The following is a 25,063-nucleotide window of genomic DNA, read 5'->3' on the forward strand; positions in this document are numbered from 1 at the left end:
ATCAAGAGCACCAGTAAAAGCAACTACACAAGTAAATATGGAAGACAATATAAATGTATTTTTTTATTTATAATTTGTTTTTTCTCCTATATGATTTGAAAGACAATTGCGTAAAGCAATAACTATAAATCTGTGTGGATGGGCACACAGTGTAATGTAATTTGTATGACAACAGTACAAGAAGGGCAAAAGAAATTGAACTATACACAAATATTCCATATACTATTGTAATAAAGTTGGTATTAATACAAACTACATTATTAAAAATTAATATACTAAATTGTAATCCCCAGGACAACCAAAAAAAACAAATAAAAAGTACAGTCAGCTGGGCACAGTGGTTCATGCCTGTAATCTCAGCACTTTGGGAGGCCGAGGAGGTCAGATCACCTGAGGTCAGGAGTTCGAGACCAGCCTGATCAACATGGAGAAACCCTGTCTCTACTAAATATACAAAAACTTAGCCGGGCGTGGTGGCGCATGCCTGTAATCCCAGCTACTAGGGAGGCTGAGGCAGGAGAATCGCTTGAACCCAGGAGACGGAGGTTGCGGTGAGCTGAGACCACACCATTGCACTCCAGCCTGGGCAACAAGAGTGAAACTCCATCTCAGAAAACAAAAGAAAAAAAAAAGAAAGTAGAGTCAAATAAACAACAAGGGAATTAAAATGGTATACACTAGAAAATATCTAACACAGAAGAAAGTAATGAGTCAGGCATGGTGGGTGCCTGTAGTCCCAGCTACTCAGGAGGCTGAGGCGGGAGGATCCCTTGAGCCCAGGAGTTCAAGGCCACAGTGCACTATGATCAAGGCTATGAATAGTCACTGCACTCCAGCCTGGGCAACATAGTGAAACTCTATCACCACGGGAAAAAAAAGTAATTGAGACAGGAAGTAACAAAAAAGAAAGAAGACACAGAAAGCAAGTACAAATAGACAAGTATAAACCCTGCCTTTCAGTAATTAAGTTAAACGGAACGGAGTATAAACCCTGCCTTTCAGTAATTACCTTAAATAAATGGATTACATGTCCCACATAAAAACCAGAAATTGGGGGAATAGATTAAAAAATTTGGGGCCAGGCGCCGTGGCTCACGCCTGTAATCCCAGCACTTTGGGAGGCCAAGGTGGAGTTCAGGACCAGCCTGGCCAACTTGGTGAAACTCCATCTCTACTAAAAATACAAAAATTAGCCAGGCAGGGTTAATTACTAATTACTCTACTAAAAATACAAAAATTAGCCAGGCAAGGTGGCGGGCGCCTGTAATCCCAACTACTTAGGAGACTGAGGCAGGAGAACTGCTTGAACCGTGGAGTTGGAGGGGATGGGGTGGAGGTTGCCACGAGCCGCAGTCACGCCACTGGACTCCAGCCTGGGTGACAGAGCGAGACTCCATGTCAAAAAAAAAAAAAAAAAATGTGACCTTAGTCCTATGAGCTTCTTCCTGATGAGCAAGGAGGCCCTTGGGTCCAGACTTTCCTCCCAGAATGACCCCCAAACACCCGTCTCTGCCCCCGCCTGAAAGGAAGACGTGGCGCCAGCCCCTGACAGAGGCCAGAGGAAGAGAGGAACAGAACAAGCGGCAACCAAGCCCACGAGGAAGCAGAGCACGAAACCGGCTTCAGAAACAGGCTTAGCAAGTGAGCGGCGAGCGGACTGGGAAAGCGAACACAGACAAACTCAGTCAACCACGTTCTTCAGGGGAGATCAGAACTGACTGCCAAAATCCCCAATTTCTGGTAGTAACATTTGTCAGCCATCCACAAGCATATGCACTGCTTGGGAGGAGGACGAAGAGGCACTGCATTATTTGACCAGCGCTGAAGTGACAGAATTTGATGATATTAAATCAGGTTACAGAATAAATTTTTATATTGATGAAAATCCTTACTTCAAAAATAAAGCTTTCTCACAGAATTTCATCTGAGTGAGAGTCATGATCCACCTTCAAAGTCCACGGAAATCAAATGGAAATCTGGAAAGGAAACTCTTCAAGTCAAATGCGGAAGAAAGCCAGTAGGAAGAGGCATCCTGAGGAACCAGACAAGTTCTGCACCTGGTTTACTGGCCATTCTGACACAGATGCAGATGAGCTAGGAGAGGTCAGCAAAGACCATACTTGGCCAATCCATCACAGTGCTCCTTGGTTCCCAATATGGATGATAAAGAAGGAGAAGACGAAGATGAGGAGGAGGAGGAACTGGAAGGCACTGATAAAGAAGGGGATCAGGAGAAGATAACTAATAGAACACGCACAGACTAGAACCTTCCTTTTTTAAAGCTGTCTCCAGTTGCCGGGAGCTTGCTTTTTCCCCTTGTGCTCAGCCGGTTCTTGAGGTCTCTCTTGTCTACATCGTGGATCTCAACTTATCTGGGGGGGAGATACCTTGAGGAGAATAAAATGTGAAAAGAATGTTTCAGACTCATTTTTATCCCTTCCTGTCTCAACAAACTCGTATGGAATCAACATCACCATGTTCTGTGGAAAACAGAACAAGCTTCTGCCCCCTTTGCGCTGCTGGAAGCTACAGGGCACCAGGCCCCGATAACGCAGAGAATTCTGGCTTTTCTTCCCTTCTCTGTATATTGGGGCTCAGAGAAAACATGTATCTACTCGCTGTTGTTTAAAAAAAGAAAACTTCAGACCAGGCACAGGGGCGCACACCTGTCATCCCAGCACTTCGGGAGACCAAGATGGGAGGAGCACTTGAGGCCAGGAGTTCAAAACCAGCCTGAGCAACATAGCAAGACCCCATCTTTACAAAAAATTTAAAAATTAGCTGGTTATAGTGGCAGATGCCAGTGGTCTCAGCTGATTAGGAGGCCGAGGTGGGAGGACTGCTTGAGTCCAAGGTCGAGGCTGCAGTGAGCTATGATCACACCACTGCACTCCAGTCGGGGTAACAGCAAGAACAGGCCTCTAAAAAACACAAAAATAAAACAAAACAAAAATTACAATTAAAAGCTTTAAAAAATAAGGTTACAGGCCAGGCGTGGTGGCTCACGCCTGTAATCCCAGCACTTTGGCAGGCTGAGACAGGCGGATCACCTGAGGTCAGGAGTTCAAGACCAGCCTGGCCAACATGGTTAAACTCCGTCTCTACTAAACATACAAAAATTAGACGGGCACAGTGGCACGCGCCTGTAATCCTAGCTACCCAGGAGGCTGAGGCAAGAGAATCACCTGAACCTGGGAGGCGTAGGTTACGGTGAGCCAAGATCACGCCATTGCACTCCAGCCTGGGTGACAAGACCTAGACTCCATCTCTAAATAAATAAATAAGGTTACAGAAGGCCAGCAAAGGGTAGGTCTCAAATGCCTGGGTGGGCTGGGTGGCCATTCTGATAACACGGCTCCTCCTCTGGCGTGATTAATGGAGATGTGCGATGGACATCCTTGCAGTCTAAGGTGACACCTTAAAAATAAAATCTCCTCTATCAGGTAAGAAAAATACATATATATGATTCAACTGCTGAATCTACAAGATCCAATCTCAGATGGAAAGGACTAAAAGAGATATTCCTTCGACTGAAGACACAAAGAGATGAAAAGTAAAAGGCCAAAAAAAGATATAGCATGCAAAAATAAACCATTAAAAAACTGAAGTGGCTATACTGATATCAGACAAAATGGACTTTAAAACAAAAACATTTATAGAGACAAAGAGGGACATTTCATATAACGAGAGAAGGGTCAAAACAACCGGGCACACGTAACGACTATAAACACACGCACGACAACGCAGCCTCAAAACACAAGGCAACAACCAACAGAACTGGAGGTACAAACGCGAAACTCAACAGTACTGTAGATCTCATACTCTACTCTCAATAACTAATAGAACTAGAAAGAAAATGAGAAAGAATAAGGAAGACTTAATACTATCAACCAATTCAATCTGACATATAGGGAACATTCCACCTAATAAATGCATAATGCACATTATTTTCAAGCACGGATGAAATATTCCCCAGGACAGAATATAATAAGGGATTTTTTCTCATCTAACAAATTAAACACACTGAAATTATACAAAGTATAATTCTGACCATACAGGAATTACATTAGAAATCAACAAAACAACAAAATCTGGGAAATACCGAAATATTTAGAAATTAAATGACACACTTCTGAAGTCACAAGGGAAAATAGAAAATATTCTGAACTGAATAAAAATGAAAATACAACATATCAACATTTATAGGAAGCAGCTTGTTTTTTCCCAGGACACGTGTAACAACAGAGATGTATGGTCTCGGAGTTCTGAAGGCCAGAAGTCCATGATGAAGGTGTCAGTAGGCCGTGTGCTCTGTAATGGCTTTGGAGTGCAATCCCCTGCCTCGGCCAGGCTCTAGGGTCTGCTGGCCGTCCCTGACAGTCCTTGGCTTATGGAAGCATCACCCCAGTCACGCACCACCTTCTCCCTGTGTGTCTGCGTGCTGTCCTCTTTCTGTGCATGTCTGTGTTCACAAGGCATCCTTTTTTAAGAGGACACACAAGTTGTACCGGATTAGAGGCCTACCCTACTCAACTATGATCTCATCTTAACTAATTTCCAAACAAGGTCAAATGACCTATTTCCAAATAAGGTCAAATTCTGAAGTACTGGGGTTTAGGACTTCAACATATTTTTTGGGGGAATGGAATTCATTCTATAACATAGCTAAAGCATTAAGAAACTAGTAAAAAACTAGGCCGGGCGCAGTGGCTTACGCCTGCAATCCCAGCACTTTCGGAGGCCAAGGTGGGTGGATCATTTGAAGTCCGGAGTTCAAGACCAGCTTGGCCAACGTGGTGAGACACCATCTCTACTAAATACAAAAATCATCCGGGCGTGGTGGCAGGTGCCTGTAATCCCAGCTACTTGGGAGGCGGAGGCGGGTGGATCACCTGAGGTCAGGAGCTCAAGACCAGCACAGCCAACATGGTGAAACCCCATCTACTAAAAATACAAAAATTGCTAACTTTTGTACTAGCAAAATACAAAAATACACCGGGCGTGGTGGCGCACTCCTGTATTCCCAAATATTCAGGAGGCCGAGGCAGGAGAATCGCTTGAACCCAGGAGGCGGAGGTTGCAGTGAGCCAAGATGGTGTCACTGCACTCCAGCCTGGGTGACAGGGCGAAACTCCATTTCAAAAAAAAAAAAAAAGGTTGCTTCTCTGAAAAATTCAACATAATTCACAAAACTTTAGCTAGAATGACCAAGAAAAAGAGAAAAATGACCCCACTTACTAAAATCTATTAGCATCAAAGAGGAAACACAAGCCCTGACAGAAATAAAAATGGTCGTAGGGAATACTACGAGTGACAGCATACCACAAACTAGATAACCTGGATGTGATTAACAAATTCTTAGGAAGACATGGAACAACAAAGATAACTCAGGAATAAACAGCAAACCTGCACACCTAGAACAAATACGGAAATTAATAATTTTTAAAGCTTCCGATAAAGAAAAGCCAAGATCTAGATGGCTTCGCAAGTGAATTTTTTTTTTTTTTTTTGAGATGGAGTCTCACTGTCTCCCAGGCCGGAGTGCAGTGGCACGATGTTGGCTCACTGCAAGCTCCACCTCCCAGGTTCCCACCATTCTCCAGCCTCAGCCTCCCGAGTAGCTGGGACTACAGGCGCCCGCCACCGCGCCCAGCTAATTTTTTGTATCTTTAGTAGAGACAGGGTCTCACCATGTTAGCCAGGATGGTCTTGATCTCCTGACCTCATGATCCGCCCAATCCGCCCGCCTCGGCCTCCCAAAGTGCTGGGATTACAGGCGTGAGCCACCGCGCCTGGCACACAGGTGAATTTTAACCAAACATTTAAAGACGTGATAACCGGTGCTTCACAAACTCTTCCCAAAAACGGAAAAGGGAAATACACTTCTCAACTCATTCTGTGAAGCCAGTATTACCTTTGCACCAAATACACAAAGATAACACACAGAAAACGACAGGCAGTTGCCTGTAGTCCCAGCTGCTCAGGAGACTGAGGTAGGAGGATCACTTCAGCTCAGGACTTCAAGACTGCAGTGAGCCATGATGGTACCACTGCACTCCAGCAGGGCCACAGAGCAAGACCACCTATCTAAAATAAAATTTTAAAAATGTTTTAGGCCAGGCGCAGTGGCTCACACCTGTAATCCCAGCATTCTGGGAAGCCGAGGCAGGCGGATCACCTGAGGTCAGGAGTTGAAGACCAGCCTGGCCAACATGGCAAAACTCCGTCTCTACTGAAAATACAAAATTAGCCTGGCATGGTGGAGCACGCCTGTAATCCCAGCTACTCGGGAGGCTGAGGCAGGAGAATCACTTGAACCTGGAAGGCAGAGTTTGTGGTGAGCCGAGATCACCCCATTGCACTCCAGCCTGGGCAACAAGAGTGAAACTCTGTCCAAAAAAATAATACAAAAAAATTTTTTAAAAACAAATACCTACAGACCAACATAAATACCACTTATGAACAAAGATGCAACAATCCCCAATAAAATACTAGCAAATCAAACTCAGCAAGATTTAAAAAGGATTAGATACCATACCCAAAAGGATTTAGTACAGAAATGCAGAGCGGCTGAGCATATGAAAATCAATGTCAGACACTGTATCAGTAACGGGGAAAAACTACAAAATCATCTCAACAGATGGAGAAAAACATTTGACAAAATCCAAAACCCCTTTATAATGAAAACACTCAACAAGCCAGAAGTAACAGGGAATTCCTCAATCTGATAAATGGCATCTATGGAAAAACCCACAGCTAATATCGTACCTAATGGTAAAAACCGAAAAGCCTTCCCCTAAAAACAGGAATGAAGATGGGAATGTCAGCTTTCACCGCTTCTATTCAACATTTTACCGGCCCCGGCAATTAGGGAAGGAAAAAAGTGAAGAACTACAACTCTATTCCCAAATGACATAGTCCTATATCTAGAAAATCCCAAGGAATCCACACCAAAAAAATTCAGCAAAGTTGCAGGATACAAGATTCAACATATAAAAATCAATTTTATGTCTATACAATTGCAATCTAAAAATGAAATCTGGCCGGGCATAGTGGTGTGCACCTGTAATCCCAGCTACTCAGGAGGCTGAGGCAGGAGAACTGCTTGAACCCAAGAGGCGGAGGTTGCAGTGAGCCGAGATCGCGCCACTGCACTCTAGCCTGGGTGACAGAGCAAGACTCCATCTCAAAAAAAAAAAAAAAGAAATTTTTAAAAATTGTATTTATAATAGCATCAAAAAGAATGAAATACTTCTAAGAAATAACTACAAGACTTACACATGAAAATACTGCTTTTTGTTTTGTTTTGTTTTTTGAGACAGATTCTCGCCTCCCAAGTAGCTGGGACTACAGGCGCCCACCACCACGCCTGACTAATTTTTTATATTTTTAGTACAGACAGGGTTTCACCGTGTTAACCAGGATGGTCTCGATCTCCTGACCTCGTGATCCGCCCGCCTCAGCCTCCCAAAGTGCTGGGATCACAGGCATGAGCCACCGTGCCCGGCCCTGAAAATACTGTTAAATAAAACTGAAGGCCGGGTACAGCGGCTCACACCTGTAATCCCAACACTTTGGGAGGCCAAGGAGGGTGAATCACGAGGTCAGGTGTTGGAGACCAGCCTGGCCAACATGGTGAAACTCCGTCTCTACCAAAAATACAAACAAGAAATTAGCTGGGCATGGTAGCTGAACTGGAGTGCCACTGCACTCCAGCCCAGGTGACAGTGCAAGGCTCTGTCTCAAAATAAATAAATAAAATAAAATAAAATAAAATAAAATAGAAGACCTAAATAAATGGACAAGCATCCGGTGTTCCCCAGTTGGAAGACTTGCTATTAAGATGGCCATATCCTAAATTGATCGACATATTCAACACAATCCCTTTCAAGATCCCAAAAGGCTTTTTTGCAGATATCGACAACATGATCCTAAAACTCACATGAAAATGCAAGGGACAGCCGGGCGCGGTGGCTCAAGCCTGTAATCCCAGCCCTTTGGGAGGCTGAGGCGGGCAGATCACGAGGTCAGGAGATCGAGACCATCCTGGCTAACACGGTGAAATCCCGTCTCTACTAAAAATACAAAAAAAAAAAAAAAAAAAAATTAGCCGGGCGTGGTGGCGGGTGCCTGTAGTCCCAGCTACTCAGGAGGCTGAGGCAGGAGAATGGCATGACCCTGGGAAGCGGAGCTTGCAGTGAGCCAAGATCACGCCACTGCACTCCAGCCTGGGTGACAGAGCGAGACTCCGTCTCAAAAAAAGAAGGAAAGGAAAGGGGAAAGGAAAGGGCAAAGGAAAGGGGAAAGGAAGAAAGGAAAGAAAAAAAGGAAAGAAAGGAAGAAAGAAAACGCAAGGGACCCAGTCTTGAAAAAGAAAGACAAAGTCAAAGGACTCACATTTCCTCATCACAAAACTTATTACACTGCTGCAATAACACAGACAGGGTGGTACTCGCATAAGGACAGACGTATAGATCAATGGAATAGAACTGAGAACCCAGAAACGAACCATCACATTTATGTTCAACTGATTTTCAAAAATGATGGCCAGGCAATTCCATGGGGAAAACACAGTTTTTTCAACGAGTGCCGTTGAGCCAACTGTAAGTGAAAAGAATGAAGCCTGGATCCTACCTAACATCATGTACAAAAATTAAGTCAACACGGATCAAAGACTTAAAAGTAAGAGCTAAAACTATGCCACTTTTCCAAGGAAACAAACTCCCTGGTTTGGATTGGGCAATCAGACACGACAACAAAAGCAAAGAAACCAAGGGGAAAAACAAGAAAGTTGGATTTCATCAAAAATTAAAAACATTTGTGCTTCAAAGGAAAGCATCAAGAAAAGAAAAATTAGGCCGGGCGCAGTGGCTCACACCTGTAATCCCACCACTTTGAGAGGCCGAGGCAGGTGGACCACTTGAAGTCAGGAGTTCAAGACCAGCCTGACCAACGTGGTGAAACCCCGACTCTACTAAAAATACAAAAATAAGCCGGGCGAACACCTGTAATCCCAGCTACTCAGGAGGCTGAGGCAGGAGAATGGCTTGAACCGGAGAGGCGGAGGTTGCAGTGAGCCAAGATTTCACTTCGGCCTGGGCAACAGAGTGAGACTCTGTCTCAAAAAAAAAAAAAAAAGAAAGTGAAAAGATAACCCACAGAATGAGAGAAAAGATTTGCAAAAAAGTAGAGCAGATGGGGGTCGGGGAAGGATTAGGGAATGCCTGCTAACGGGTATGAGGTTTCTTTTTGGGGTGACAGAACGATCTGGAAGTAGTGGTAATGGTTGTACCATTCCACACATACCAAAGAACCCCACTGAGGTGCACATTTTAAAATGTGAATTTTATAGTAAATGAATTACATCTCAAAAAAAATAAATCATCTGCGTCTGTACTGATATTGGAATATGGCAATAGCGATCAGCGTGAAGACATTTTCAAAGATGAAACACAGAAAACTTATCACAGATAGGCACTTAACAAATGAACAGTTCCAGTAATTTTTATGACAGGGAAAATTAACTTTGAACCCCAATTAAGCAAAATGTTATCCCCCAAAAAATTCTGTTCTTCTAATCAGTAGATCTGTATTACAAAAAAAAAAAAAAAAGTAGTCAACTATATTTTGATCTTTGTCAACAAAAATTTGTGGAGTTATCCTTGATTTTGCTTCTTGGTGCACGAGTCCGAAATACTATCCAGCCTGCACAGAAAGAGTTTGCCACTCCTGGAATAAACCGCCCCAGAGCTGACCCGAGCATGCCTTCCCCGTCTGGGCCAATGGCACCGCCACCCACCCTTCTTCTGCTCAAGCAGAAGACGCAGCATTTGGCTCCGGCCTAGTCCCACAAGTCATCCTTGTGCCCTCCTCATCTGCCACATAACTGGTGACCACCCACTTCCTGAGGACTGCATTTGCTGCCTCCACTGACGTCCGTCTACAATCCGTTCTTCACATAGCAGCAGGAAGACCAGGAAGGAAGCCAGAGCCTAACACGCAAACCTGATGAAGTCACTCCCTGCCTTGAAACCCTCCTACTGCCCTTATTACAAGGACAAGAATCATTAACATGGTCTCCACAGCCCCATCAGCCCACCTAGGTTAGCAACCTGCCCCATGTGATGCTATACCCAGGAGGATAACTAAAGAAACAGTCATTAAATGGTTTAAAAAGTGGTCTTGGCCGGGCACAGTGGCTCACGCCTGCAATCCCAGCACCTTGGGAGGCCAAGGCAGGCACATGGCTTGAGGCCAAGAGCTCAAACCAGCCTGGGCAACATGATGAAACCCTGTCTCTACCAAAAATACAAAAATTACCTGGTGTGGTGGCACACACCTGTCATCCCAGCTACTCGGGAGGCTGAGGCGGGAGGACTGCTCGAGCCCAGGAGTTTAAGACCAACCTGGGCAACACAGCGAGACCCCATCTCAAAAACAAAAACAAAAAAAAGAGCACAACTCAGACTACATCTTGGTGCATTCGCCTCTGCATTTTCCAGGTGAACTGAGGCGGAAAGGTTGACTTACTCCCACCCGCAACTCTCAAGTGACTTCTGCGATTCCCTCCCAACTCTCCCCCAACGCCCTTCTACCGCACCGTCCTAGTCCAGGGCAGAACCAGCTCTAACGTGTACCGGCCACGTGGGAAAGTCATCGAACCCCTCGACACGACAGTATCATTACTGCATCTAAGTGACAGTAAACATGCTGAAAAGGCAACAGACGTGACCCTGTGACCCAGGTCCTTAGGAGGCTGATGTGGGAGAATCACCTGAACGAGATCGAGCCACCACACTCCAGCCTGGACAACACAATGAGGTCCTGTCTCAAAAATAAACAAATACAAAACGTGTGTAAATTAGCCTGGTGTGGTGATGCACGCCTGTGGCCCCAGCTACTTGGGGGCTGAGATGGGAGGACGACCTGAGCCCAGGAGGTCCAGGAGGCAGTGAGCTGAGACTGCGCCACTGCACTCCAACCTGGGTGACAGAGCAAGACCCAGTCTTAAAAATCAATCAATAAAGCAAAATTAAGTGATCTCAAATAAAAGAAAATAGAAACGGAACGCATGAGGGAGCAAGCCCACCTGTAACGTCTGGACAGCATTCTGTACGATGCATTGATCTGCATGATGGACACAGCTAACGGGGCCAGGAAATTGAAACAGAAATCACAAGAGACAAAACACAAACAAGTGGCTGGGGTTTTATGCTCCTTGTTGACGGCCCTAAATGTCTCCTGACCAAGCTGTGCAAAGGGAAGACTATGGCAGGTGCCCGAGGGACAGGCTGCCTACACCACAGACAGCACAAAATGACGCCACCAGGAGTCCACGCGAGTCATGGGACCCCTGGGAGCACCACCTCCTCCTTCTGCCCCGGGCAGCTCACACAGGTAAGGCCCAGGAAGCTTGAATTCAAACTCCAAAGACGCTTCACTCTTCTGCTGTTCTGGGACCCAAAGGGTACCTCAGATTACCTGTGGCTAAAACACAATGGAAAGACACTCATTTCCTCTTCCGTGAAATGGAGTAACTGGGTTAGTGACCCCACCTGATAAAGCTGTTATAAGGATTAAATTTAAAACTCCATACAGGCCAGCGTGGTGGCTCACGCCTATAATCCCAACACTTTGGGAGGCCAAGGCGGGCAGATCACGAGGTCAGGAGATCAAGACCATCCTGGCTAACACAGTGAAACCCCGTCTCTAATAAAAATACAAAAAAAAATTAGCTGGGGGTGGTGGCGGGCACCTGTAGTCCCAGCTACTCAGGAGGCTGAGGCAGGAGAATGGTGTGAACCCAGGAGGCGGAGGTTGCAGTGAGCCGAGATCACTCCACTGCACTCCAGCCTGGGCGACAGAGGGAGACTCCATCACAAAAAAAAATAATAATAAATAAAAATAAAATAAATAAATAAATAAATATAAGAATGATACCAGTTGTGATACATTCTTACTGGAAAAAAAAAAAAAAAAAGACAAATCTGCATCTGATGGAGCCCCTGGACCAGGGCTATCCAACTGAAAGACAATGTGAACCACAGAGGGAACCATGTACGTAATTCCTAATTTTCTAGTTGTCACTTTTTTTTTTTTTTTGAGACGGAGTCTCACTGTGTCACCCAGGCTGGAGTGTAGCAGCGCAATCTCGGCTCACTGCAACCTCCGCCTCCCAGTTTCAACTAATTCTCCTGCCTCAGCCTCCTGAGTAGCTGGGACCACAGGCACATGCCATTACGCCTGGCTAATTTTTTGTATTTTTAGTAGAACGTGGGGTTTCACCGTGTTAGCCAGGATGGTCTCGATCTCCTGACTTCATGATCCACCCACCTTGGCCTCCCAAAGTGCTGGGACTGGCATGAGCCACTGTACCCAGCCCGTCACATTTTTAAAAACCAGAAACACACCAAATAACTTTTAATATTTTATTTCACCCAATATATCCAAAGTACTATATATCCACATGCAATCAACATTTTTAAAAGTATTAATGTGATCATTTACATTCTCTTTTTCACAATCTGCATTCAAAATCCCAGGTGTTTTCTGCACTCACCACACATCTCACCTCACACTAACCACGTTTCAAGTGGTGGCCAGGCTGGTCACCACGCGTGGTGAGTGGCTCTCACACTGGACATCAGCAGTTCTAGATAGTAAGTGTATGTCAGTGACAGGCACTACAGGAGAGAGGAACATGCTAAACGCCACCGTTAAGATGCAATCAGCAAAACAAGGTTATAGGAAACGCTGGGACAAATGAACCATTCTCTTCAAAACTTAATTGCAAGAAAAAATAAAGACATGAGAAAAAATAAATAATAATAGACATGGAGGAGAAATCAATATACTGAGATTTAAGAGATCTCTACCAAAGCTAATGAATAGACCATATTTTGTTCCTAAACTGAAACAAGAAATCTGAACACTATTTATTGATTGAAATATTTACATTAACTGAAATATTCACAGAAAAAATATGCCTGAGAACTGCTTCAATATAATTGCAGATAGGGTAGGGGTGAGGGAGGTATTACAGCTGAAACAAGACTGACCATTATAAGATAACTGTTAATGCTGGGGGACAGGTAACAGTGTTCATATATACCTACCTTTGAGGAAGTTTGAAAAAGTTCCATCATAAAAAGCCTAAAACATCTATACATGTATTTGTATGATCACGTGACACTTAATGAGGGGGATACATTCTGAGATATGCATCATTAGGTGATTTCATCACGGTGCAAACATCAAAGAGTGCACTTCCGCAAACCAAGATGGGATAGCCTATGACACACCTAGACTGTATGGTGAAGCCTATGGCTTCTAGGCTACAAACCTACACAGCGTGGTACTGTAGGTAAGTGTAACACAATGATACCTGTATGTATGTCTGAACATAGAAAAGGTAGCACACTACCCTACTACAAAACAGTGCCCACTACACGACTAGGCAATAAGAATTTCTAGCCTCTATTTTTTTTTTTTTTTTTTTTTGAGACAGGGTCTCGCTCTGCTGCCCAGAATGAAGTGCAGTGGCACCAACATGGTTCACTGCAGTCTTGACCTCCTGTCAAACAACTCCCCCACCTCAGCCTCCCACAGTAGCTGGGTCTACAGCACACACCACAATGCCCAACTAACTTTTTATTATTTTTTGTAGAGACAGGGTCTCATTATGTTGTCCAGTCTGGTCTTGAACTCGTGGGCTCAAATGATGCTCCTGCCTCAGCCTCTCCCAGTGCTGGGATGACAGGTGTGAGCCACCACGCCTGACTCCATTACTATCTTATGGGACCACCCACAGGTATGTGGTCTGCCATTGACCAAAATGTCCTTAAGTGACACACGACTGTATATTCATAAATATCATGAAATATGCACAGTAATACTGGGGACCTCCCAAGAGAAGAACTGAGTGGCTAGGGAGGTACTTTTTCAATTTTGTTTTATTTTTATTTTTTTCCCAAGATGGAGTTTCACTCGTGTTACCCAGGCTGGAGTCCAATGGCACAATCTCAGTTCACTGCAACCTCCACCTCCCGGGTTCAAGCAATTCTCCTTCCTCAGCCTCCTGAGTAGCTGGGATTACAGGCACCTGCCATCACGCCTGGCTAATTTTTTATATTTTTATTAGAGACAGCGTTTCACCATGTTAGCCAGGCTGCTCTCAAACTCCTGATGTCAGGTGATCGACCCGCCTGCCTCGGCCTCCCAAAGTGGTGGAATTACAGGCATAAGCCACTGCACACGGCCATACTTTTTCAATTTTGAACCATGTAACTGTCCTATATGCTCAAAAAATTAAATCTAAACACCTATATCATGACTAACCTAAGCCACTCAAGTCAAGCCTGCTCACTGGCCCCCTATTTCCACTACAGTCTCCCTTCATCCACTCAGCCAGGGTCATCTTTTTAAAATATCACTCCATGCCTAAAATCTTCAAGGACTGTCTACAGTGGTTATGAAACAGCCCAACTTGTTACCATGGTAACATGGCCCCGGATGACCTTGCCCTGCCTTGCCAGCTTCATCTCGTGCCACCCTTCCCTTCTGACCTTGTAACTCCACTGTGTACCAAAGGATACAGACCTCACCCAAAACACAGTCGAGGAAACTGGGACTTTTATATGTCACACACCATGCAGCTACCAAAGACACTGAAGACACGATTGCACGTCAGACAATACAGGGCAGAGGAAGTACAACGGCACATAATCACTGATTACCAGCAATTAAAATAAAAACACATACACTCATGCGGATCAGGAAAAAACAGATGACAAATATTTGGCGTTCTGAGGGTTCTAGGTTTTCTAAATTTGCTAAAATGCCTAATTTTTGTTAATGTACACTTCATACACCTTCTCATGCCAATTCATGTCTTACATCCTTTAAGACCTAGACTATGCGTTGGACAAGAAGCTGTTAAAGGGAAAAAAAGACCTAGACTAACTCATCTTCCTCAAGGAGCTTATCGCCACACATGTGGCCACAGCAATTATGGCCATCCAGCAGCCTCTTCTTGTTTACTTTTAACTGACTCTCATTTCCTACTCAGTAATATTTGCTCTGTTCTATTATTAAATTTTGTAAAATCAGGGACCAATCTCTAAACTTTGTATGTCCTCTTACAAATACCTGGAATAGCACCGTATAAACAGAGAGTGCTCAAACAGCATCTTCAATATGCTGTGATCAGAACCAGCCTGTCACAACTAGAATACAGAAAGAAATCCACAAGCTTTCCAGAACGAAACAGCAGCTCACAGTGACATTCCTGGGAAAGAGACCTCTTATCTAGGAGACTCCATTTCAAAGGAAATGCTACCTCTGAAGAGGTACAGCAGCCACTTTAGCTTTTATTTTTCAAAATCCAAAACCATCAAAGAGATTTTTTTTTTAATATATGAAAATATTACAAGTTAAAGAGAAGCAAAACAGTAAGAAAGGAGATTTCTCAGTCCTGGAAGTAATGCTTTCTGTATCATACCTGCCATGGGCCAAATTAACTGGGCTCCAATAACTATTCTCAGCCGGGCGCGGTGGCTCACGCCTGTAATCCCAGAACTTTGGGTGGCCAAGGAGGGCCAATCACGAGGTCAGGAGATCGAGACCATCCTGGCTAACACAGTGAAACCCCATCTCTAGTAAAAACAGAAAAAATCAGCCGGGCATGGTGGCGGGTGCCTGTAATCCCAGCTACTCGGGAGGCTGAGGCAGGAGAATGGCGAGAACCTGGGAGGCAGAGCTTGCAGTAAGCCGAGATCGCACCACCGCACTCCAGCCTGGGCGACAGAGAAAGACTCTGTCTCAAAAAAAAAAAGAAAAATTGGTCGGATGCAGTGGCTCACACCGGTAACCCCAACACTTTGGGAGGCCGAGGCAGGCAGATCACCTGAGGTCAGGAGTTCGAGACCAGCCTGACCAACATGGAGAGCTCCCACCTCTACAAAAAATACAAAAATAACCGGGCATGATGGTGGGCACCTGTAATTCCAGCTACTCAGGAGGCTGAGGCAGCAGAAACGTTTGAACCTGAGGGGCGGAGGTTCCAGTGAACCAAGATTGCGCCATTGCACTCCAGCCTGGGCAACAAGAGCAAAACTCCGTCTCAAAAACAAACAAAAAAAAACAAATACAAAAGCAAATAACTATCCCTACCTGGTCTGCTGAGTGAGCAACTTAAAATCAAACTGCCCACTTACGTGAGGAAAAGGCATCCATCAGCCATGCTAAATCCAATGAAATGATAAAAAAAAAAAAAAAGGCTCCTAAAGAACCCAAAACATGACTCTTATAAGCCAAATTATTTTCAAAGAAAAACTCAATAAAATGTGGTCAAACCTACACAGCTCTTTGAGCACATGACAGAAAACCAGGGCTTTAGCCCCAGCTCTGGCTCTGGCCACACGTAAGATCTCCAGTAACTAAGGTAGCCACAGATGCTCTTTTCGACATGAGAGCTGAGGCACAAACATCACCCTTGCTGGCCCTTATTATGACTCCAGAACCTTCTGACCACAACCAAGAACTGACACAGTAAGATCCCAAGACAGGCAGCCCTTTTCATAGGACAGCTGTGCTTCTAGTTTATGGGAGAATCTGCTTCTCAAGATTTATGGAAAATGCTTCTCAGGCCAGGCACAGCAGCTCATGCCTGTGATCCCAACACTTCGAGAGGCCAAACCGGGAGAATTGCCTGAGCCCAGCTGGAGATCAGCCTGGGCAACATAGTGAGACTCCATCTCTACAAAATGTTTTATAAATTATACTAAATGTAATTAAAAATTAAATGTTGAGGTTGGGCATGGTGGCTCACATCTGTAATTCCAGCACTTTGGGAGGCCGAAGCGGGCAGATTACGAGGTCAGGGGATCAAAACCATCCTGGCTAACACGGTGAAACTCCATCTCTACTAAAAATACAAAAAATTAGCCGGGCCTGGTGGCGGGCGCCTGTAGTCCCAACTACTTGGGAGGCTGAGGCAGGAGAATGGCGTGAACCCGGGAGGCAGAGATTGCAGTGAGCCAAGATCGCGCCACTGCACTCCAGCCTGGGCGACAGAGCGAGACTCCGTCTCAAAAAAAAAAAAAAAAAAAAAAGCCAGGCGTGGTGGTTCATGCCTATAATCCTGGCACTTTGGGAGGCAAGGGGGGGTGGGTCACCTGAGGTCAGGAGTTTGAGACCAGCCTGGCCAACATGGTGAAAACCTGTCTCTACCAAAAATACAAAAATTAGCCGAGTGTGGTGGCGCATGCCTGTAATCCCAGCTACTAGGGGGTGCTAAGGCAGGAGAATCGCTTGAACCTAGGAGATGGAGGTCACAGTGAGCCAAGACCAGGCCACTGCACTCCAGCCTAGGCAACAAAGCGAGACTCCATCTCAAAACAAAACAGAACAAAAACAAAAACAAAATTAACCTGGTGTGGTAGTGCATGCCTATAATCCCAGCTACCGGGGGGGCTGAGGCAGAATCGCTTGAACCTAGGATGCGGAGGTTACAGTGAGCAGAGATCACGCCATCGCACTCCAGCCTGGGCAACAAGAGCGAAACTCCGTCCCAAAAAAAAAAAAATCTGCAAGAGAGCCAACAAAACAGCAACAGCCAACCATCACCCCACAGTGAAAGCAACAAGTAAACAAGGCCCCAGCACTCAGCTTTCCATGGTGAGTGCTTTATTCGCAATGCGGCAAAATGACCAAAGACAATGAGACACTGAAGGAAAGGCTACATCATGGAAGAAAGACTAAGAGATGAGACAGCAAAGAGGAATGAATGCAGGGAAAACACAAAAAAATGAAGGAAACCCCCTTTTTTTTTTTTTTGGTTAGAGTTTCTTGCTCTGTCGCCCAGGCTGGAGTGCAGTGGTGTGATCATGGCTCACTGCAGCCTCAACCTCCCAGATTCAAGCGATCCTCCTGCCTTAGCCTCCTGAGTAGCTGGGACTTCAGGCACGCACCAGCCGGTCATGGTGATGCATGCCGGAAGTCCCAGATTTTAGGGTCTTGCCGTGTTGCACAGGCTGGGACATTTTTTTAAATAGTTTTTTAAATAACTTTAACTCTAATTTTAAAATTTTAATTGTAATTAAAATAAGCAAAGATACTACATACATAAAACAAGAACAGGAGATACTAAAAAAAAGAATAGAAAACAGTAAAGAATATAAAAATAAAACAACTGGGCCAGGCGAGGTGGCTCACGCCTGTAATCCCAGCACTTTGGGAGGCCGAGGTGGGTGGATCACCTGAGGTCAGGAGTTCGAGACCAGCCTGAACAACATGGAGAAACCCTGTCTCCACCAAAAAAAGATACAAAATTAGCCAGGCGTGGTGGTGCATGCCTGTGATCCCAGCTACTCGAGAGGCTGAGGCAGGAGAATCACTTGAACCCAGGAGGCAGAGGTTGCAGTGAGGCGAGATCGTGCCATTGCACTCCAGCCTAGGCAACAAGAGCGCAACTCTGTCTCAAAAAATATATATATACACATATATATATAACTGAAGCTAAAAATTTTGATTAAAAAAATTGGGAAATGGTCAAAAATGCTCCCCCAAAATAGAAAAAAAACAAGACATGACAAGAAAAAATATACTTAAAATTAGAAAACTAAATACAGGATGTCCAACATTCAACTAAAGGAAACAGAAAAGGACAACACACAGGAGAAAGTAAAGAATAAACTGTCAGCCAGGCGCGGTGGCTCACACAGGTAATCCCAGCACTTTGGGAGGTCGAGGCTGGCAGATCACTTGAGGTCAGGAATGTGAGACCAAACTGGTCAACACGACAAAACCCCATCTCTACTAAAAATACAAAAATTAGCCAGGCGTGGTAGCGCATGCCTGTAGTCCCAGCTACTCCACAGCCGAGGCAGGAGGACTGTTTGAGCCCAGGAGTTCAAGACCAGCGAGACCAACATAGTGAGATCGTGTCTCTCCCAAAAAAAAAAAAAAAAAAAAAAAAAAAAACCCCTCCTATAATAAAAGGGTAGCAATCTTCAGATTTCACAGCTACTTGGGCATCTGCATAATACATGAAAAAGGCTAGCACTAAACGCATGGTAAAGATTAGGAAAATCACAGATGCAGTGATCCTAAAGGTTTGGCAGGGGAACAGCGCTTACAAAGTGTTAAGAATGAGGCCGGGCGCGGTGGCTCAAGCCTGTAATCCCAGCACTTTGGGAGGCCGAGACGGGCGGATCACGAGGTCAGGAGATCGAGACCATCCTGGCTAACACGGTGAAACCCCGTCTCTACTAAAAAATACAAAAACTAGCCGGGCGAAGTGGCGGGCGCCTGTGGTCCCAGCTACTCGGGAGGCTGAGGCAGGAGAATGGCGTGAACCCGGGAGGCGGAGCTTGCAGTGAGCTGAGATCCGGCCACCGCACTCCAGCCTGGGCGACAGAGCCAGACTCAGTCTCAAAAAAAAAAAAAAAAAAAAAAAAAAAAGAACAAAACTGGGCCTCACCAGCACAGTGGCGGACACCTGCAATCCCAGCACTCTGGGAGGCCGGGGCAGGTGGATCACCTGAGGTCAGGAGTTTTAGACCAGCCTGGCCAATATGGCGAAACCCCGTCTCTACTGAAAATATAAAAATTAGTGGGGCGTGCTGGCAGGTGCCTGTAATCCCAGCTACTTGGGAGGCTAAGACAAGAGAATCCCTTGAACCCAGGAGGTGGAGGTTGCAGTGAATCGAAACTGCGTCACTGCACTCCCAGCCTGGGTGAAAAGAACAAAACTCCGTCTCAAAAAAAAAAAAGAATGAAACTGGGCCAGGCTCGGTGGATCACACCTTTAATCCCAGAACTTCAGGAGGCCGAGTTCAAGACAAGCCTTGGCAACATGGCAAGACCCTGTCTCTACAAAAACAGAAAAATCACTGCCAGGCACAGTGGCTCACGCCTGTAACCCTAATACTTTGGGAGGCCGAGGCGGGCGGATCATTTGAGGTCAGGAGTTTGAGACCAGCCTGGCCAACATGGTGAAACCCCGTCCCAACTAAAAATACAAAAATCAGCTGGAGGCCGGGCATGGTGGCTCAAACCTGTAATCCCAGCACTTTGGGAGGCCGAGGAGGGTGGATCACTTACTTGAGGTCAGGAGTTCGGGACCAGCCTGGCCAATATGGTGAAACCCTGTCTCTACTAAAAATACAAAAATTAGCCAGGCGTGGTGATACACACCTGTAGTCCCAGCTACTCAGGAGGCTGAGACAGGAGAATCGCTTGAACTCGGGAAGCAGAGATTGCAGTGAGTCGAGATCGTGCCACTGTACTTCAGCTTGGACAACAGAGTGACACTCGTCTCAAAAAAAAAAAAAAAAAAAAGGCTGGGTGTGGTGGTGCCTACTTGTAATCACAGCTACTCAGGAGGCTGAGGCAGGAGAATCACTTGAGCCCAGGAGGCGGAGGTTGCAGTGAGCCAAGATGGCGCCACCGCACTCCAGCGTGGGCAACAGGGTGAGACTCCATCTCAAAAAAAGAAAGAAAGAAAGAAAAATCAACCGGGTATGGCAACACACGCCTGCAGTCCCAAGTACTACTCAGGGCGCTGAGGTAGGAAAATTACTTCAGCCCGGGAGGTCAAGGCTGCAGAGAACTATGATCTAACCACTATACTCCAGACTGTCTCAAAAAAAGACCAAACCAGACTTCTCAAGAGTAACAATGAAAACTGAAAGATATTCGAGCTATGACTTCAAAATGACTTTCCAACCTACCAGCCAAACTTACTAAGTGCACGGGCAGAATAAAGACATTTGTGGCCGGGCACGGGGGCGACCTCTGGTAGTCCCAGCACTTTAGGAGGCCTCACCTGAGGTTGGGAGTTCGGGACCAGCCCGGCCAAGAAGTTGAAACCCAGTCTCTACTAAAAATACAAAAATTAGCCAGGCATGGTAGCAAGCACCTGTAATTCCAGCTACTCGGGAGGCTGAGGCAGGAGAATCGCTTGAACCCAGGAGGTGGAGGCTGCAGTGCGCGGAGATCACGCCACTGCACTCCAGCCTGGGCGACAGAGCGGAACTCCATCTCAAAAAAAAAAAAAACAAAAAGAGTAAATACATTTTCAGACATGCAAATCCCAAAAGTTTGCCGCTTACCATCCCTTCCTGGCTAGCTACCGGAGAGTGTGTTCTATCACCAAGAGGGAATAAACAGTGAGTGACATCGGATGCAGGGAAAGGCGAGGAGACTCCTCAGAATGACGCTGTATACCAGGTCAAGAGAACATGCATTTTTTTTTTTTGAGACGGAGTCTCACTCTGTCGCCCAGGCTGAAGTGCAATGGCACGATCTTGGCTCACTACAAGCTCCGCCTCCCAAGTTCACGCCATTCTCCTGCCTCAGTCTCCCAAGTAGCTGGGACTACAGGCAGCCACCACCATGCCTGGCTAATTTTTTTGTATTTTTAGTAGAGATGGGGTTTCACCGTGTGTTAGCCAGGATGGTCTCGATCTCCTGACCTCGCAATCTGCCTGCCTCAGCCTCCCAAAATGCTGGGATTACAGGTGTGAGGCACCGCGCCCGGCCACATTCTTTTTTTTTTTTCTGAGACAGGATTTTGTTCTGTCACCCAGGCTGCAGAGCAGTGGCCCGATCACAGCTCACTGCAGCCTTGGCCTCCTGGGATCAAGCGATCCTCCCACCTCAGCCCCTCAAGTAGCTGGGACTACAGGCACATCCCACTACCACGCCCAGCTAACTTTTTTACTTCTAATAGAGACAAAGTCTCACTATGTTGCCCAGGCTGGTCTCAAACTCCTGGGCTCAAGGGATCCTCCTACCTCAGCCTCCCAGGCGTGAGCTGCTGGCCCTGGCCAAGAACATGCATTCTGACTGGGGCAGGATGAACATAAGAGAACAAAAGTCTTCTCTAATCTAAATCTTACGCTAATCTGCCATTAATGGAAGTCCATAGTCGACCCCTAAAAATGGTGAATAAAGACATGACAACACAAACATATAGTAAATGCTCAAGAGCTGCAAGTGGCTGCTGCTTATCCGGAAAGACAGAAGATGATCGGCCAGGCACGGTGGCTCACGCCTGTAATGCCAGCACTTTGGGAGGCCAAGGCAGGTAGATCACTTGAGGTCAGGAGTTCGAGACAAGCCTGGCCAACATGATGAAACCCCGTCTCTGCTAAAAATACAAAAATTAGCCAGGCGTGGTGGCGGGCGCCTGTCATCCCAGCTACTAGGGAGGCTGAGGCACGAGAACTGCTTGACCCCAGGAGGCGCAGGTTGCAGTGAGCCGAGATCGCGCCACTGCACTCCAGCCTGAGTGACAGATCAAGACTCAGTCTCAAAAAAAGAAAGACAGGAGATGAGAGCAGCTTTTCAGTGTTTTAGCACTGATTTTTTAAATTATGTGCACGTGCCTGTAGTATTTTAAAAAAGAAAACATAAGGAAGAGATACACAGTAGCCACCCTGCCGGAAAAGCACAGCACTTGCCTGGGAAAGCCGTCCTGCTGGAAGATGGCGTTTTGCTGAGACAAAAGCCTTGAGTCAAAGGAACCCTGGGGTCTGCTCCTCAGTGACCCTGGATGTATTTAAACCCTAACATGCCTCACATCCTAACTAATCCACAAATGGGGAATGGAAAATATATTCAACGACCTCAGTAGTTTGTTTGTTTATCCTGAGACAGTCTCTAGCTCTGTTGCCCAGGCTGCAATTATAGGCACGCACCACTAGGCCCAGATAATTTGTGTATTTTCAGTAGAGACAGGGTTTCAACCATGTTGGCCAGGCTGGTCTCGAACTCCCAACCTCAAGTGATCCGCCCACCTCGGCTTCCTAAAGTGCTGGGATTATAGGAATGAGCCACCAAGCCTGGTCAGTTCTTTTTGGTGTGAAAATGTACTGACTATCTTTGTAGATCAAGGAAAATAACAAAACTGAAGTTAGGTAAGTTTCCAGTGTCAGCTCTATTACCTTAATCATTTCGCAATTAATGAGCCCTGACCCAGGAATCATTTCCCAGGTTTAGTGGCAACAGTGATCCCATGCCCACCTACTGTCCAGAAGGCCGGAGTTACTGAGCTACACACAGCGGCTCCCTCACCTTCTCATACAACTTGACGATAAACCCTCAGAATGAATCTAAAAACAGAGCTTTTATTAACCTAAAATGACCATCACAGATATAACACGTTTAGCAAGCACCAGCTCTGTAGCCAAACCACCTGCATCTTCATCTTCTTGGCCACGAGCTCTTCAATCTTGGGCCTCACTGTGCCTGGCTTCTCATTTATAAATGGGGAGATAACAGTACCTTCCTCTTAAGGTTGCTGCTAAGCTCAAATTATTGAATCCATGCAAGGTACTATGGCAGGGTTGGACACAAGTCAGGGTTCAGTAAACACAAGCTGTCATTATCATCAGGTGTGTAAAGCCCTCTATTCAAGGCTGCCTATGGAACCAGAGACCTCTGGAGCCATTTGCTCGTCAGTCATTTATTAAACACCTACTACGTGCCCAACACTGTACTAGTGCTAGTCCTACAACCGACTGGACAAGTTATCTAACCCTTCCTCCTCAGCTAAACAGGAAACAACAGGCCGGGCACAATGGCTCATGTCTGTAATCCTAGCACTTTGGGAGGCCCGAGGCGGGCAGATCGCTTGAGTCCAAAAGTTCAAGACCAGCCTGGACAACATGGTGAAACCCCGGTGTCTACAAAAAAAAATTGGCAAGGTGTGGCAGCACCCACGGATAGTCCCAACTACTTGCGGGGCTGAGGTGGGAGACTCCCTTGAGCCTAGGTGGTCCAGGCTGCAGTGAGCCGTGATCATGCCTCTGCATTCCAGCCTGGGCGACAAATGGAGATCCTGTCTCAAAAAATAATAATAAATTTTTAAAAAAAGAAATAACAGCACCTGCTGCACAGGGTGAAGAAAACTGAGTGAGGCGCCTGATCTAAAGGTCTTGCACAGTGTGTGGGATCCAGTGGGTGCTTTATAAATGATATAATTCATCACTACACATCTTCTCTCCTACAAGCCTGGAAGTGACTTGAAGTTTTCTAATTTCCCTTTTTGTTCTCAGTGACTAATATTCATTTCTTGAATGCTGCAGGTACTCAGCAAAAACTCCTTGCATTGAATTTAAGAATTCCCCTGCACCTTCCCAGTTTACTTATTTCAACACCCCCCCCAAAAACGCAGGAAAAAAATAAACAAAAAAGCCATACATTACCTGAGATAAAATACAGTGTTAGGTCTACGCACCAGGATACTGTACGGCTTCTTGCTACACCTTAACTTTCTAAGCCTGAGAAGTCTCAACTGTTATTACATAGTTAATTTCAAAGAAATACTTCTAAGCTAGCACTTTTCTCCAAACCGGTCCCTTATTTCAGCCCTAAGAACACACTATTTCTGCAGCTCCACGGACACATCACCTCCTGCTTGCTTTTCCTTCAGAGGGACGCCAGTGGACCACTCTCAAGACTTTAATCTCTATGCTGCTTCCTTTCCTAAGCAAGGAAACAAACTATCCTTGAAATTGAGCACGGGGAAGGCCAAAACCATTAACAAAAGAATGTGAACTTTTTATATAGAGAGCCCTTTAAAGCTGCTGGTTTGGAAATAAACTTGAGTCCGCAAGCTTCCCACCGAGCGTGCTTTCCTGCTTCTGACAGCCAGCAGGGCTGGAGCAGCATTGTCTGGGGAGAAACACGCCGGGACTGGCCAACTTTTCGTTAAAGATGGTGCCATCCTACTCAGAACAAAGTGAAAGGTCAACGGAGCGAAGGAAGAGCTCCGAGAGGAGGGACAGCCTCGCCTCTGCCGGCGCTCCAAAGTTGGCCGGCCCCGCTACTTTTCCTTTTGTCCTCCGCACCTCCCCGGCACCCTGGCCGAGGCCCTCCCCGCAGATCCGGCTCGCGGGCGGCGGCGGCGGCACGGGGTCCGCCGGGGGCGCGGGCGCAGGTACGCGGCCGCCTCCCTCACCTGCGCCCCCGCCCGCACCACCAGCCGCCGCCGGACCCGCACCCCGCACAAAGCCCGACCCCGCCGGGCGTCCGGCCCGCGCTCCCGCCGGGCGCG

The 25,063-nt window shown here is 46.1% G+C and overlaps 1 protein-coding gene and 1 pseudogene across 3 annotated transcripts in view; one reads left to right on the forward strand and one right to left on the reverse strand.

The window, feature by feature from the left end:
- The window catches only part of LOC112608506, a 30,145-nt pseudogene extending 27,881 nt beyond the window's left edge, over positions 1 to 2,264 (forward strand).
- Positions 1 to 25,063, reverse strand: part of EHMT1 (euchromatic histone lysine methyltransferase 1) — a 223,323-nt gene that overhangs the window by 197,727 nt on the left and 533 nt on the right. The window lies entirely within an intron of this gene.

The sequence above is a fragment of the Theropithecus gelada genome, chromosome 15, assembly GCF_003255815.1.
Source record: "Theropithecus gelada isolate Dixy chromosome 15, Tgel_1.0, whole genome shotgun sequence".
Taxonomy (NCBI): domain Eukaryota; kingdom Metazoa; phylum Chordata; class Mammalia; order Primates; family Cercopithecidae; genus Theropithecus; species Theropithecus gelada.